We start from the raw sequence: 18,721 nt of genomic DNA on the forward strand, positions 1-18,721 counted from the left end.
CATTAATATACTTAGGAAGCTGCTTAATAGTGTTAGGTCCTATATGGCCGAGTATTTTATACCATTTAGTAGCTGTAGCTCCGACTAGTTTATGGGCTATACAACTAGGCTAGAATCTCTTAGAGGTTAAGAACGTTAATTAATTTAAATCTAGGGTATTTATAGGCGTAGGCTCTTTATACATTAGCGCCTAGTGGCCCCCTAGTTGTCTTATATAGTATACTATTTTGCTAGTTACTAAATAGTATAGCAAGTTTCGTTTTAAGTCAAAATGGATATCGTTATTAGTAGCTCTTAATAGTGCTACGATATTTATAAAAAAGGTAGGTGCTAGTGCTATATACGATAGCTTCAATTTTAACTTCCTAGTAGGTGTATTAATAGTAATAGTTACTATTCCGTAGGCTTAAATCTTCTTAAAATTTCCGCCAGTAATTAGGTAGTCGTCTTCTGCTACTAGGTAGAAGAAAGTAAAGTCTTCTTTATTGTTACAGACGTGGGTATCTATATTAGGGTTAAGTATCCAGGTTATAAGGGCGCGAAGAGACTTTGGGGAAGATTCGAAGGAATGATATAAATTTTATCTAAATCTAAGGGTATATAGCTCTCGCTAAGAACAAGACGTTGCGTAAAGAAGAGAAGGGAATAATAAGAGAATTATATAATTAAATAGTTAGGGGCTTAGTGGTTGATGCGTGCGTATATATGCACGCGGTCTTTAACAGACTTTAATAAAATTTAATTAATCTAGTAGAATTTAGCAGGAGTTAATTAAGCTGGCAGAATTTAGCAGAATTTAATTAAAGCGTCGGAATTTATCTGTTAAGTGTTTTACCGAGATATTCCTACTATAACTAGGCTAGTCCCGTTATAATACCCCCCCCTTTAGCTAAAGGTCTAAATAATTTAATTTTAGTTAGGACTTATAACTTATCGCATATTATGTTTTTACGTTAAGTAGTAGTATAGGGTTTTACTGGTTCTAATTATGAATAGACTAATTATGATTTTCTATGCCCGGCATAAAAAATCGCTATTAGCTCGGTTAGGGCGGTAAGCAGGACTAATATCTTTACGGTAGGTCTTAGTAAGGCAAATCTAACTAATTAGATAACTTTAACCGGCGGTTAAAGTTCCTTAACATCTTATATATTATATGACCGTATTATAAACGTTATAATATATTTTAAGTTTTTTTTAATTTTAAGCTTCCTACTATTGTGTTTTATATATTTATATTAGGTAGTAGTTATTTACCTTTATATCGTGTCCATCTAGCTAAAGTAGGCCGTAAAGGATGGTCCTTATAGAATTCTTTTACTAGGGAAGGCGTATTGGTCTTAATTTGCTTATAAGGTTCCTAGGTTTATATCTTATATTCTTCCTATTTAGTAAGAAGTTTAAATTATTTAGACTGTGTCTTCTATTATATATTATTAATTAAGTTAATAAAGTAAAAACCGTTACCGTTATTAATAATTATAGGAGGTAGCGGTAGCACTTTGCGAGTTATAGGTTTACCCTTTAAGGGTTATAGTAAATTTACGTAAAATATTAGATATATTTTTATTTTAGTTAGTAGTTTAAGCTTATAAGTGTATAGGCTTAGTTTTTTTTTAATTTAGTATAAGCCCGTAAACTTCTAGTCTAGTTTCTTTAAGGGTTATTAAGTCTTTAGGTTTTATATATTTAGGTAAACTATATTACCTTCCTTAAAGTCCCACGCAGAAGCTCGTCCTTTATTTATATGCTATTTCTATACTATTTAAGCGTACGCTAATTTACTTTATAATAGTTCCGTTAACTACTTTATTTAATTAACAAAGTTATACGCGTTAATTAGTTGAATTCTCTTAATTATAGGTCCTATTATATTAATTTTGGGTTATAGTTTAAATCTAAGTTAAGGGTCTTATCCGTAGGTTATATAAAACGGCGTTATACCTATTAATTTGTTTCTTGTATTATTTATAGTAAACTTAGCTAACAGTAGCTACTTTTCCTAGTCGTCTTATAGGTAGGAGTAGTATATTTATAGGTATTATTCTATAATCGCGTTTACAATTTTAGTTTAACCATTTATCTCTAGATAAAATGTAGTTAAAAGTTATATTTATATACTTAATCGCTTATATAGGGCTTGCTAGAAGTCTAAAACGAACTAGCTTTTATAGTTAGATATTATTAAATTAGGAAGTCTGTATAGCTTAAAAACGTGCTTAATAAAACATTCGGCTACTAATATTATATTAATTAAGTCTATAGGAATTATGTGTTATATTTTTATAAAACGGTAAATAACTACTATAATATTTATAAACCTATTACTATTAGGCAGGTTAACTACGAAGTTTAATTAAGATATCTCGCCATCTTTATATTAGAATTGGCAACGGTTAAAATACTCCTTAGTTCTTTATATAAGAGGTCTTCCTACATACGCATATTCTATATACTTAAATATATTTTCGTATATAGTTATACATTATAGGCCAGTAATATACTTATTAAATAATCTTATAGGTCTTTATATAGCTAGGATGCCCTACTATAGGGAAATTATATATAAATTTAAGTATCTTAAATCGTAAAGGTTTGGAATTCGGGATTACTATCTTCTATTAATAGTATAACCGATTATTACAGACTTTGCATTTAGCGAGTGTAATATCCTTATATTGCCGTTTCCCTATTTAAATTACTTTTATTATTGTTAGGAATAGGGCAAATTGCCAATATATACGGCAAATTGCCGTCACGTAAGGCAAGTTGCCGTCATATGTTACCGCGGCACTAGCGTAGTAAGGAACCTTAAGTTCCTTACCCTTCCCCTTTCTTAGAAGAATATATACAATAACAACCATTATACTACCTACAACTTATAGATATGTAATATCACCTTATAAGTCTAACACTAATTAGTAGTTAACTTTACTGTTATACTATAGAACAGCTAGGTTTTCACTAAGAAGAGACGAGCCACTATACTAGTGCTACTTGTGCTAAGGGAAGCTGTCTTTTAAGGTCAGAACTAGTCCTAAACCTTAAATAGAACTCTTCCACAAATCTAAGGATCTAAAGGCCAGAACTAGTCCTAAGCCTTCCCCAAATTATAGATTCTTGCGTCTATTACGCAGAACAACACACTTTATAAGTCTTCGCAATTTAAGGCTAAAACTAGTCCTAAGCCCTATAATCGCAAATATATATTATAAACGCGTACTAAACGACAATCCCTATACTACTAATATTCCTTTCCTCTAAAGATATAACTATGGCTATTCCAAACGACTAGAGAGACTCCTTACTACTAGGGGTAGCTATATACGCGAAACTTATTAATAAAGATTGGGACGTATTTACCTTTAATATAACAACCTATACCGCAAAACAAGTTAACGGCTTTCTCCTACACTATATTCTATTCTATTAAGATAGCTACTACACCGATTTATAGTTATGGAAATACTTTAGGGAGGATTTTATAGGATGGACCGCCGACACCTAGGCACTTAGCAATATTAATATTATTTAGGATTTTTAAGACTCCCTTTAAAGGAATGGGGTGTACGTTACTGAGGACAGTAACCTAATTACTAGTAATATTTACGCTGTTCTTACTAGTATAGAAGAACTAGTATAGACGGAAGCTAAGATTATACGTTAACTACAGAAACCTAAAACTAACCTATATTCTTTAGAAGGTAACTTTAATTCGGAACGAAACCCCTAGAACGCTACTCTCCTACCTAAAGGTACTCTCCCACCTAGAGGTACTCTTCCTTTACTTTCACTACCTCTAACTTTTCTATCTTAGCCAACTAATAAGCCTCTATCTTAAGAAGTCACGAATTTAATAAAGGTATATTTAGACGAAGAGAAGAAGTTTAGAGGAGAATTATATAATATACTCGGAGCAAAACTATAGGTCTTTTATAACTGCTACAATAAGGTTAAAATTTAACGCCACTAGTTCTATTATGCTTTCTCTATCATATTAAAGGGACGGGCGGCGACGTTCTATTACAACTATATCGCAGGTAAAAACTATAGCTTTAATGTAATACTTTAGCTTACTAGAGCCTACTTTAAAACTAATAAGAACCGCTAACTCTATATATCCAAATGGCGGGAGACTATATTTTAAAAAGTTATCGCTTCTAACCCAATAACGACTTGCCTAGAGTATCTTTAACTACTCTTTAATAAACTCTAGAAAATCCAATATAGTTTTACTAAAACCTACTAAAATAAGAATAGTCTAAGGGACTAGGTTATCTTAGCATGCCGTAGCGTTTCTAAGTATAACTTGGCGCTATATAAACCTATAGATATATTTAAAGGAGTATATACCGAACTACGCTCCGCTATAGGCACTGTAATATAAATATAAAAACCCTAACAATTCTATACCGAAAACCCTATTTAAACTAGGATTCTAGACCAATATAATTATAACTAGACTAATTAAATATATGGCGGCTAGAGTAGGGGATACGGTAGAGGGTATAATTAACGTTAACTATAAAGCAATTATGGAGGTTCTTATAGAGGTTTATTTCGGAACAACCGTTATAAAAAGTGCTACGTTTGTAAGAAGCCAAATTACTAGTTAAATAGACACTCTCTTAATAAGCGAAAGGAGGTATATAATAAGTTCTAACAAAGTATAAGAAATGTTAGAAATTATAAAGTTACTACGGCCTACTTCTAAAGCTTTCTAGTCCAATATAAAGGCATAGAAGACCTTAAGGATAAGGTTAATAAGGCTAAATAGCTCCTTATAGATATAGACATTAAGGACTACTCTCCCAACCAATACTTTACTAAGTATAGTAAGGTAAATAGCACATAAACCGTCGCTATCCTTAATAACCAATCTACGTTCCATTCTGTTATAAAGTTAGATATCTTTAATAAGCCAAAGGAAAGTTCCGCGTTCTCCTTTAATAACAGATACTCAGCGAACGTCTTCTATAGTATTATGCCAGATACTAGAGCCGCAGGAGTATCTATAGTAGGAGAACCTTAAGTTTAAGCTCTTTAGCAGCTTAATAGCTCTATTTAAATTAACTAATTAACGGCAGGCCAATATACAATTCGCTTCGGTAAGGGTACTATAATCTCTCTCGGCACAATTGGGGTCTAAACCCCGTTAGGATATATCACTTTCCACATCGTCCCTATAAACACCCCATTTCTATTCTGCATCTAAGATATAAATAGATTAGGCGTTAAGCTTAACAACCTTAAGAATATACTCGTTTAGGGAAATAATCGGGTGCCCATTATACGCAAATAGGGTCACCCTTAGTTGCTCCTTTAACAGCTAGAAAGGAGCGTTACTTAAAGTCACTTAACCGAGCTAGAGCTACGTTAACTACACCGTCGTTTTGGCTACCCATCTATTTACTAACTGCTTAGGGTTCTTTAGCGAGTAGGTTATAAAGTTAAGGTTAAGACGATTAAGCATCTTATAAAGTACTACTATTACTACTAAATAAACCAGAAGTCCCCTGGCCGATTTAAGTTTACCCTTAAAGATAACTACAACTTTAACTTCTATATTATTATTGACATTATATATCTTAGCGGCAAGCTAGTACTCCAAGTTATTAACTTCTTAACCTCCTTCTAAGCCGCACGCTTCCTAAAGGATATATTAGCTAGGAACGCATAGGATACTCTCTAATTATACTAGATTAATATCTACCTAGGACCCCCGGATCAAGTCATTTATAATATAGGAAGAAACTTCTTATCTATAGAGTTTTGGTAATAAGTAAAAGCAATAGCAATTAAGGTTAAGGAAGTCCCTGTTAAGGTATATAATAGTGTTAGAAAAGTAGAACAATATTATACGCTACTACGCCAAGTATATAAGATTATTTCTTTAGAACTAGAGGACGCTAGCAAAGAGCTTATCTTACAGATAGCTGTTAAGGCTGTTAACGACTCCGCTAGTCCAGATAGGCTCGTACCTACGTTGCTAGTCTTTGGCGCCTACCCTTAAATAACTAATAATTCTCCACTATCTCCCTCTATTATATAATAAGCCGAGGCTATTCGCAAAGCAACGAAAGAGGTGCGATATCTCTACGCTACGCGCTAGGTTAATAACGCACTAGGAATAAGAAATGGCCTAAATACCTTAACTACGCTTAATCTACCGCTCTAATCTAAGGTACGCGTATAGCGCGAAAAGGGAGAATAGTTAGGCCTATATAAACTCATTATAATTAATGGCCAAACTTATACTATTTAGATGCCTTATAGACCCACCCAATTCCATTTAACTATTATTAAGCCCTACTATAAAGATAACAGTTCCGAGCCTCTGCAGGATACCCTAGAAGATACCCTAAAAGATACCCTAGAAGATGCCCTAGAGGAGAACCACGATCAGCGTGCCCTAGAAGGCGACTATAATCCTAATATAATTGTAGTAGATGTACCGCAACCACAACGCGGTAGAGGCCGCCCGAAGGGATTATAAAATTGCTAACATCTTATTAATTTTAAAGAGTAATTTATTACTGCTATTGAGAGTAGAGCCGAGCTGTTAATAGCCTTTATAACAGCTAAAGAGAAGGCTAACTTTGAGCTCGCAAAACAGCTCTAAAAGGAAGGTCGTATTACAACTCCAGGAGCCCCCTTCCAAGCATCTGATAAGCGGGAGATCGACGGTCTTATCGCGAGAGAAGTTTTTAAATTTAAGAAGTATGACCCTACTAAGTTTAATGGAATTCGCATCTTTACATCGGCAAAATATGGTACCCTTTCAATGGCCTCAATGGTTGGTGGTTGACGCAATTGGCGCGCAGTTGAGGTCATTTGGCAACTCGACCGACTAGCCTATGTCGTGTTTTTTTTGCACGCAGCCTGCGCGCAGCCTGCCAGCAATCCTCTGCGCATTTTGGCAACCATAATTATATTACCTCTTTTATACTAATAGCATATTTTAAATAATAAAAGCTATTTTAAAGCTATTTATAAGGCTAGCAAAATAAATATTATATTTTAGATAATTTAATATAATATAGGCGATGGTTCTTCTTCTAGCCTTATCTACTGTACCTTATTAAACTTACCTACCTGCCTGCATCGCCTACCTATCTGCATCTACCTACCTACTCTACATCGCCTACACTATTCTATATCTACCTGTCTGCATTTGCCTACCTATCTGCATCTGCCTACCTATCTATACTTACCTACCCGTTAGCATCTACTTACCTATCTACATCTGCTTACCTATCTGCACCTACTAACCTATCTGCATCTACCCTGCCTATCTATATCTGCTTACCTGTCTGCATCTGCCTACCTATTCTACATCTACCTTACCTACCCATTAGCATCTACCTGTTTGTGCCTACCTGTCTGTGCTACCTTAATTCGATCAATCGATCGAATCGTTTATAGTGTTGGCTGGCTAGTCGTTGTCGTGCCTGGCTCTGGCGACGGTCGTCTGGTTCTGGCCGACGGTCGTCTGGCTCTGGCAACGGTCGTCTGGTTCTGGTAACGGTCGTCTGGCTGGCGACGGTCGTCTGGTTCTGGCGACGGTCGTCTGGTTCTGGCGACGGTCGTCTGACTCTGGCAACGGTCGTCTGGTTCTGGTAACGGTCGTCTGGCTGGCGGACGGTCGTCTGGTTCTGGCGACGGTCGTCTGGCGCTGGCAACGGTTGTCTGGTTCTGGGCGACGGTCGTCTGGCTCTGGCAACGGTCGTCTGGTTCTGGTAAACGGTCGTCTGGCTGGCGACGGTCGTCTGGTTCTGGCGACGGTCGTCTGACTCTGGCAACGGTCGTCTGGTTCTGGTAACGGTCGTCCTGGCTGGCGACGGGTCGTCCTGGTCTCTGGCGACAGTCGTCTGGTTCTGGCGACGGTCGTCTGGCTGGCGATGGTTCGTCTGGTTCTGGTAACCGGTCAATCTTGGTTTCTTGGCGACGGTCGTCTAGTTCTTAGGCAACGGTCCTCTGCTGGGCTGCCGTTCTGGTTGCCTCCCTAGGTAGGGAGGATTATAAAGAAGGGAAGGGAAGGGGTAAAAAATAAGGTGGTTACATAGGGTTAGAGGCACGTTGTAGAGGCTATCGGGAAATATAGCGGGGACCCGATGCCAGAGCTTCGTGGTAGAGCCTCTGTACGCAGAGCTTCGCGCAGAGCCTCGTGCAGAGCCTCTGTACGCAGAGCTTCTCGCAGAGCCTCGTGCAGAGCCTCTGTACGCAGAGCTTCCGCGCAGAGCCTCGCGCAGAGCCTCGTGCAGAGCCCTCGTGCAGAGGCTTCGTGCAGAGCTTTCGTGCAGAGCTTCGTGGCAGAGCTTCGTGCAGAGCTTCGTGCAGAGCTCGTGCAGAGCCTCTGTACCGCCAGAGCTTCGTGGTAGAGCCTCGTGAAGAGCCTTATGCGAAGCTTCGTGCAGAGCTTTGTGCAGAGCCTCTATGCGCAGAGCTTCGTGCAAAGCCTCTGTACGCAGAGCTTCGTGCAAAGCCTCTGTACGCAGAGCTTCGTATAGAGCCTCGTGCAGAGCCTCCAGTAATAAGACTATAAGATTGTATGAGATTGTATGAGATTGTATAAGATGTAGGATTATATATAATAGTTAAATATATAGTATATAACTTTACCTTAATCGCACGTTAAGAAATATATATGTTAGCTTTTAAAGTTGTTAAGTAGGTTAACTACATATTAAGTTAGTTAAATATATGTTAAGTAGGTTAATTACGTATTAAGTTAGTTAAAATTGTATATTAAGTAGGTAACTGGCGTATTAAGTTAGTTAAATTGTATGTTAAGTAGGTTAACTGTATATTAAGTTAGTTAAATTGCATGTTAAGTAGGTTAACTGTGTATTGAGTTAGTTAAATTGTATATTAAGTAGGTTAACTACGTGTTAAGTTAGTTAAATTGCATATTAAGTAGGTTAACTGCGTGTTAAGTTAGTTAAATTGCATGTTAAGTAGGTTAACTGTATAATTAGTTAGTTAATTGCATGTTAAGTAGGTTAACTGTGTATTGAGTTAGTTAAATTGTATATTAAGTAGGTTAACTACGTGTTAAGTTAGTTAAATTGCATATTAAGTAGGTTAACTGCGTGTTAAGTTAGTTAAATTGCATGTTAAGTAGGTTAACTGCGTGTTAAGTTAGTTAAATTGTATATTAAGTTGGTCAATTACGTGTTAAGTTGGTTAATTGCGTGTTGAGTTGGTTAAATTGCATGTCAATTACGCGAAACGCGAAAACCAAAGTCTACTTAAATCTCATTCTGCGAATATTTTCCCGATGTAAGTTAAGAATGGTCAACGAGATTAAGGGTAAGGCTACTGACGCCCCATTTAAGAAATTAAGGCTTATTATCTAAGGTTATAACGATAATAGCAAGGAGACAATTCTTACGTAATCTCCTACAATTTAACGAGCTAGTTAGTAAGTCATTATTATACTAGCTCCCTCCTTAATAAAGAACGGAATAGCAGTTTATTTATGAGATATTACTTAGGCCTATACCCAATTAGAGACGTACCTTTAGCGCTTAATACTCGCATATCTTCTAGAGTAAATTCGCCACTAATATCCTAAAGATACAATTATAGTTGTCCTTAAGCCATTATACGGAATTGTAGAGGCAGGAACTCATTAGTAGGCTACTTATAGTAAGCACCATAAAGAGAAGCTTTTAATAACTACTTCTATATTTAATCCCTGCTTCCTTATTATAACTATAGGAACTCTATTCGGAATTGTTGGCATATAAACTAATAATACAATTATCTTAGGAGACGACCAATTCTTAGCTCTTAAAGAAGATGAGCTAGTAAAGGCAAATCTTATAGCAAAGCTAAAGGAAAGACTTAATTTAATAACACCATTGCTCTTTAATAGATGTATCCTTTCCATAAATAAGGATTCTATTGCTTTACGCCAGAAGGGTTAAGGCAAGAAGATTAACGTTATTAACGTTAATTCTCTAAAATAAGGATACGTGGAATAACGCGCTCGCAGGGCTTATATTACTTCTATCTATCAACCTAAGGCTTCCTTTAATCTCTCTATTGCCGCCTAATACCAAGAACCAACTAAGGATGACGTTCTTGCTTTAAATAAGCGCCTTTCCTAGTAGATAAATTATCTTAACCAAGGGCTACTCTATATGCCTATTAATCTCCCTACTACTAAGATCTTCGTGTTTATTAATAGATCGTTTGCTAATAATAAAGATTTTAGCTCCTAGTTAGGATATAAGATTATTATTGCGAACGAATCTACTAGAGAGAATAACTTTATAATCTACGGCAACCTTATCTATTAAAGCTTAACTAAGAGTAAACGCGTTACTTAAAGCGTTCTAGCGTTAGAGATATATAGAATAGTTAGCGGAGTTAATATAGTAATTACAATTGGAACTACCTTAAGATAATTACGGATCGACTTAAAATTCCCGCTATTTCTACAATTGTGTGCACTAACTTATACTCCCTCTACGAGTGTTTAATTAAGCTTAGTACCATAAAGGAGAAGCGTCTTATAATCGATATTATAGCACTTTAGCAATCCTACAAGCGTTAAGAACTCTTTAAGATTTAATGGATTAATGGCTAAAATAACTTAGTAGATGTAATGATGAAGGCAAACCTAAATAAGGCACTAGAGACATTCGTTAATATAAATACTCTATGTGTGCGAGTTAAAGGTTAGGTTAAGAGGGAAATTTAGAGAAGTTAAGATCTTATGGAACTTTAACCGCCGGTTAAAGTTATCTAATTAGTTAAATTCTTACTAAGAGCGCCGCGCCTAATTAATTCGGGTGGCGGTGTGGAGTTCTACTAACGCCATTTGTTAATCTAGCCAATCAGGATTTTCCATGCCCGGCATAGAAAATCGCCATTGGCTCGCTTACTACTAGCGCCTTAGCGGCCTACTCGTCTTTACATTAACCCCCTAATACCCTTCCTCTTTTCCTTCTTCCCCTTAGCTTTATACTTTTGTATAATAGCAATCTATAGGTGTTTATAGATGGCAACTATAAAAAGAAGAGTTACTAGTGTTAGGAATAGGGCAAATTGCCAATATATGCGGTAAATTGCCGTTATGTAAGGCAAGTTACCGTCATATGTTGCCGCGGCACTAGCGTGGTAAGGAACCTTAAGTTCCTTACCCTTCCCCTTTCTTAGAAGAATATATATAACAACAACCATTATACTACCTACAACTTATAGATACGTGATATCACCTTATAAGTCTAACAATTATATCTACTATCTAAAGGTTATTCTTATATCTATACTTTATTAATTTATTAATTTCTAATTTATTCCTATTAAGCTCCGCGTTTAAAAACATAGAGTGTAATTTCTTAAAGCGTTTAGGGGGTAGTAGGATTTATAATTAATTTATAATCTATTCGTTAGAGGCGTTTATAGGTAAGTTTTATAATTATTATATTAATAAGTTAGGCTTCTAATTAAGTTTGCTAGGTTAGTATATAATCTTAAAGTTAAATTATAAGAGGTATTTGGCCTAACGAATTTAGCGTTATATTAGTTGCTTTATAGTTATAAAGTACTATAGGTTTTTATAGTCCGTTAATACGCGTATTAGAAATAATAATCCTTTAAGTTTTAGACGCCATTATTTAAAGCATCTAATAATTGTAAGTAGTTTCTTATTATATATCTTATAGTTTAATTTAGTAGAGGTAAGTTTCCGGAAGAGAAAGGCTACTAGGCGCAGCTCGCCGTTCTTATTATATTATAATAATACTCCTCCTAGTATATAATTAGACGAGTTTATTTTAACGATATATTTAAGGTCTAAATTAAAGTAGATAAGAATTAGAGTAGTTATTAAAAGCTTATTTATATTTAGTAGACTATTTAAATCTTATATTCTTCCTTATTATGTTTACTAATAGCTAAATAATTTTTAAAAAGTAATTAATAAATTAATAATAGAAATTTGCAAATCTTAAAAATCCTTAGATATTTTATACACTACTAGGACTTTCCTAGTTTATAATTGCAGCGATTTTCTTAGGGTCTATTTTAATTCCGTTGCGGAATATAATTAGGCCTAAGTACGTAACTTTAGACGCGTAGAACTTGTATTTCTTAATATCGCATTATAAGCCCGCGTCTTATAGGCGTTTAAGAACTATTTAGATATACTTTTAATGCTTAGAAAGTAAAGATAAATAGATTAAGATATTATTAATATACTGCTAAAATATACCGGGACCGTTCTTTATACTAAATGGCATTACTAGGTATTTAAAAAGTCCCTATTATATACAGAAAGCCGTATACTTCTTATCTCCTTTATAAATACGGATTTAATTAAAGGTAGCAACTACGTTAAGCTTTATAAAGTATCGTACTTTTATTAAGCAGTTAAGCGTCTCTTAAAGCAGGGGGATTAGATATTGGTTTTAAATCGTAATTGCGTTTAAGGCTCAATAATTAACACAGAATCTTAAGCCTCCTTTTAGCTTTTAATAAATAGTATAGGCAGGGCAAATGAAGATTAACTAAAGCGGATAAATCCTTTTTCTAGATGTTCCTTAAGGTATTATTATATTATAAGCAGCTCTTTTTATAACATTCTATACAGCAGACCGAACCTTAGTATTATACTAGGTTTAAGTTCTATTTTAAAATTATATTCCTTTTAATGTAGGGGTAATTAGTCTATGAATTGTTTTTTAAACTTGTTAATTAGATTATAGTACTCTTTAGGTATAAGAGGTTAGGGGTTAATATATTGCTTCGGTTCTAGCGCTTTTTTAATATCTTTTATTATTATAGTAAAGATTTTATAGGCTTATTTTTTTGCTAATAAAATAAAAGGTGCAGCTTATATTATATAAATTTTAAGGGGTTTTAATATATTATCTTCGCATTCTTTACTATAATTAGCAGTTATAGCTTTATTATATTAGTTTAGGTTTTATAGTAAAGGCAATTTATATTTTATTAAATTTAAATAGTCGTGTATATATTTATAGGGTAAGTAGTATTTTAAGTAATAACTTTAGCAGTAGGTTATACGGAATTTTAGTGTTTCTTTAACCCAGCTAATTAAAAGGTTATGTCATTTTAGCTATCTATATCTAAGTATTACTTTATAATACTTTAAGGGTGTTATAAATAAGGAAACGTATTTAAGGTATTCGCCTATTTATATTTTTATAAGAGTGTAGTGCGTTAGTTTATTATATATTAAGGGTTTACCATTAAAGCCTTATAGGCCTTAGGGCTTATTAAGTTTCTTTAAGTTTAGGTGTTAAGTTTTTACGTAGTTCGTATTAATAAAGCCTATACTAGTAGCTCCGCTATCTATAAGGATTTATACTTCCTTTTATTTTCTAAGTATTTAAATTTCGCTAAGTATATTAAGGGAGTCGTGTTATATATTAGCGCTAGAAGAGCCTAGATACTTATACTCTTCCACTTCTTATTCTAAGACGCGACTTAGCTCTAGGATAATTTATTTTCCAAATTAACTAAAGATAAGATACTTTATGGTAATTAAGTATAATTCGTAAAATAAATACGATTTAAGGATTAAGAGGAACTACGTTGGACCTTTTTAAAAGGGTAAGTTCGGTAATTTCTTTAAATGTGTCCCTTTTTACTACATCCAAAGCATTCTCTATTTGCGGCTTATATTCTTCGTTTATTAGTTCTGTATAATTACAGCACCTGTTGTACCGAACGCGTACTTACGCGTTCGGTACACCAACTACGCGTTTACGCGTTCGGTGCACTAACCACCTGCTTACGCGTCTGGTGCACTCCTGAAGCACTGACTAATTAGGGGGAGGTCGCATCAGTATATAGACCACGTAGTCTGCTTTAATACAAGAGACAGTCACCACCATCCCAAAGAGCATACGATACTATACGTATTTCGTGCCCCGGGATATAACTCACTCGTACTATTAAATTAGTACGAACAAGTTCTTAAGGGTATATAGGATTAAGTGGTGTTAAGGTCTATAGGGTTATATATAAGGCTCTTTAGTTTTAGAAACGGATCGCGCTTTAGGGTATATACTGAGTTTGTGGAGTTTTAAACGCAAGGTGTAGTTGGCTTTAGGGAATAAGTCTATTTATTATATTAAAGGTCCTTATTAATTCGTTAACATATTATAGCAAATTCGGGTAAGTCCTTTAGTAGTTCTTTACCTACTAACTATACTCTAATTTTATCCGAAATAGCTTAATAGAGAGCAGTAACTCTAGCGGCTTTATTTTAATCTAGTTTACTAATAAGGCTTAAAAATTCTAAAAAAAAGCTAGTAAAGTCTCGGTTCCGTTATCGTAGGGTTTTAAGTTTAGTAATAGCTATATGTTCGCGGCTGGTATTATTATATATTCATTCTAATAGAAAGATAAAGATTTTAAAATTAACAAAGGTGCCGTTATAGAAGAATGGGTCTATAGTTTATACAGTATTTTTACTTAAACGAGACATTCTATAGCTAATCTTGCTAGCTTTAGTAGGGTATTAGTTATAGTTTATTAAAAGTTTAAAACGGAGCTTAGTTATAAAGGGACGTAGGTTATTTTAATTTCTATTAAATATTAGACAGTTAGGGAGCTTTTTAGATTTTATAGTAGATACCGGGTTCGTTATAGGTATGGGTTAAGTTGCCGTTACTAGTTTAGGGTTTATATTTAACAGGTCGGGTTTATATATAGTTATTTTAATTTTATTTACAGGTGTTACTATTAGGGTCTCTAACGTAAGTGCTTTAAGGTTATAGAGTTCTTCGCGGATTGCTCCTATTAATTACTAGTACTAAGCTTCTAATATTACTCGCTATTAGGCTAAAACATCTATAAAGGACTGTTATATTATAGTTAACTATTCCCTAACTAGGGCTATAATATTTATAGTTAACACGGAGGGTTTAAGTTTGTTTACTATTTTAATAGTAGTTATTTTAATATAATATAATATAAGGGCGCGAAAAAACTTTAGGGAAGATTTAAAGGAACAATATAAATTCTATTTAAATCTAAGGGTATATAGCTCTTGCTAAAACAGGACGTTACGTAAAGAAGAGAAGGGAATAACAAGAGAATTATATAATTAAATAGTTAGGGGCTTAGTGGTTGATGCGTGCGTATATATATACGCGGTCTTTAACGGACTTCGGTAGAATTTAATTAATCTAGTAGAATTTGGCAGGAGTCGACCGAGCTAGTAGAATTTGGTAGAATTTGATTAAAGCGTCGGAATTTATCTATCGAGTGTTTTACTAAGACATTCCTACTATAACTGGGCTAGTCCCGTTACATAGGTATTCTAGAGTTTAAATAGAATTTAACTAGTACTAAATACGGCAGTATAGCTAGTTAGTGTCTTAGAAGGTAGGGTTTTAGAAATAAAATTAATTATAGATTCTACGTCCTTTTTTACTTCCTATTCTCTTTTTTGGATTTAGTTAACGATATATTTAATCTAAGGTGTAAATAAGATAATTTTATCTACTTTCTTTTAAATGTTTAGCTTTAGCTTTTATCCTTTAAGGCGCTTCTACTTAGTAATATAGTAGTAGTCGTTAAATTGATGTATAAGGCCATATATACATTCCCTATTCCATCTTAAATTAGAATTAGAATTGGAATTGGGGTCTAGATTAGAGTTATTTTAAAGGGTTATAAATACAGAGTTATTAGTAGGGGAAGTAGAGGTTAATACTACTTACTATATGCAGTAGTGCTCCTTAAATTCCTTAATTAGATCAATAATGGATAGGGCATCTTCGTCCTTCTATTCTTTACGAATAAGATCTACTTTTAGGGCTCCTGCAAAGCTAGAAGAGATAGGCTTAATAGCTTAAATAAAATTATAGTATAGCCTAAATCCCTATATGTTTGGTAGCTCCAATTACTCTATAAGCTTATAGACGTTCCGCTAGCTATTTAACCATTTATCGATGCTCTGCTTTTTATTATAGGCTCTTAAAGCTATGTATTAATTTAGGACGTCGTGCTTTTGTCCTAAGGAGGTAGGGCTAGTGCAGTCTTTAATGCTTTAAGCCGTTCGTAAACCGTGTTGAGGCCGTTAATAAATAAAAGGTAGGCTACTAATGTGGTGCAAACGATATAGTTGCTAATGTTATTTATAGCCTGTTTTTACTTTTCGTATACGCGTAAATCGTCCTTGTATTTGGCGTAAAGCTAATTATAGGCAGTAAGCTTAATTTGGTCCGGTTAAGCTATCAATATAGCATTAGGAAGTACGTCCGCTAATATAGGTTAATATAATAGTTCTAGCTTTAGAAGCTCGTCTTTTGTAGATAGGTTGATGTACTGCTATACCTTACTAGTTATAGCTATGTCTTGGATAATAAAGAACTATTAAATCTAATTAGATGGCTAGTTAAGAATAACGTTAATCTTTAATTTGGTAGAGGTCGTTATTTTTAAATTTTTAATAGATTAGGCACGGTCTAATTAGTAGCTTAGCGAAAACCTTATTTTAACATTCCAAACTCTTAATTTAATTTGTCAGTTCGTTCGTCGGTTGGGTATGTCAGTTAGGTATATCGGTCAGGTACATCGGTTAAGGTTAACCGTTTATTCGTTTAATAGGTAAAGAAGTTTAAAACACTTACAAAGGTAATAAAAGTAGTAACTTCTTAAATAAGGTAGTAGATTAATTGCTTAGTAGGTAGTGCGATCCAGGCTTATAACTGTAAGCTTTGCAGTATAGGTATTAAACGAGCAACTTAATTGTAAATGTAACTCTAAAGTCTCTATATATACACGAGGTAGGGGGCAAGGAGATAACGACAATAATCCACTATAGCCACTGTATATAGCGCCACTTAGTCGATGATAGGTAATAGAAATAAGTAATGGAAATAAGTAGTAAGATATGCGATGGTAAGAAACAGGTGGTGAGTTACAAGATAATGCGAGCCTTGGTAGTCGGTTACAGTTATTCTACTTCTAAAAGAAAAATTCAAAAATTTAACTTTTTTTAAGAGTAGAATAACTTATATAATTTATAAGTAATTTATTAAAAAAATTATTATATAATATACTATATCCAATTATCTATCTAAATATAAAAATTTTATATATAATATATAAATATAGCTTCCTAGATGCTGCTTAAGGCCTATGGTCTTTTTTAAATGCTGCGAAATGCTGCGAAACGCTGGCTAAATGCAGCAAAAAATTTTCCTAACGTACTCTATTTATTTATTTAATTTTAATACGCCTTTATAGCGTACTTATAGGCAGCTTCTCCATTTAATATATTATAACTATTAGCGGCGCTAAACTAGCAGATATAATCTATAAAATAGATTATAGCACAAAACTTTAGGAAGTTAAAATGCCCCTTATCTAAATCCCTTGCCTTAGGTCGAAACCCTTAAAACACGCCTTTTAGTTTATCAATCCAATATAGCGCATACTCTATATACTAGAGTCTCCTTATTATAAATTTGGTATTATACTATAGTAACAAAATCTAATATCGCCCGAGTATAGTATATCGCATATAGTGCCTTACTAGTAAAAAGTGGAGCTAAGGCGGGAATTAGTTGCTTTAGGATTAACCTTTACTCGTTACCAGTTTACTATAATATTTAACTAAATAGAGTATTATAAAATACTTTTAAGCTGGGATATTAAGGTATTTCTATAAAACGCTAGTTAATCTAACTTTTATTAAAATGTCTTAAACAGTTCTTTTGTAATATTTTTATTTCTTACTAGTAGTAATAACTTTACTTATTATCTTTTATATCTATTTAATAAGACGTATAATAATGCTTTTTAGTAGTTAATAGAGAATATCTGCCATTATTACGTTGTATATATTAATTAGGCCGTACTTCTATATAAAGTATAGTACAGAGTACACCTAATCTAGATCTATTTAAGGTATATTATTTCCTTATTAGACTATAATCTACCTTTTAGTTAACTTGTATATTTTAAGTAGGTAATATTCTAAAAGGGTTTCGCTTCTATTAGGTAGTACTTAATATATTATATAGTATTGCTAGCTTTTTACACCAGTAATAAGAACCTACTTTTTATAGTTTACTATTATTCCGCATATAATAGGATAATATTAGCAGATTTTCCCATTTATATATATTATTGTATGATTACAGTACCTAGTATACGAACGCGTATTTACGCGTTCGTGCACCAACTACCTACGTGCTAACTAATTAGGGGGGAGGCGCGTCAGTATATAGACCACGTAGTCTACCTCAATAGAATCGACAGTCACCATCATCCAAAAGAGCATACGATACTATACGTATTTCGTGCCCCTGGATCTAACTTACTCGTGCTATTAAATTAGTACAAACACTGATTAGTAAGCGCGCACAGATTAGCAATTACTTAATACCTCCCCCCGAGCGATACATACGACAGCGACTACCTGTTTAGACTCCTAGTATAACCTGCTAGAAGGTTGGAAGTCGGGAATTGCGGACCTATTACTAACTCTGTATACTTATTTAAGTCTTAGTACGGTTTACCGGAAGTTTATAGACGCGAATACAGACCTTTACGGAACCCCCTACCCTTCCGCGAACCATTACGGACCTGTTAATTGCCTTTACGGACCGCTATAATACCCTTCTGCGAACCGCTACGGATATTAACCACCTTTACGGACCATTACAAGACCTCTTCTACCCACCACGTACTACATAGTATGGCAGATATTAGTAAGCAAGTC

The sequence above is a fragment of the Cenococcum geophilum genome, assembly GCF_001692895.1.
Source record: "Cenococcum geophilum 1.58 unplaced genomic scaffold K441scaffold_3, whole genome shotgun sequence".
NCBI classification, from domain to species: domain Eukaryota; kingdom Fungi; phylum Ascomycota; class Dothideomycetes; order Gloniales; family Gloniaceae; genus Cenococcum; species Cenococcum geophilum.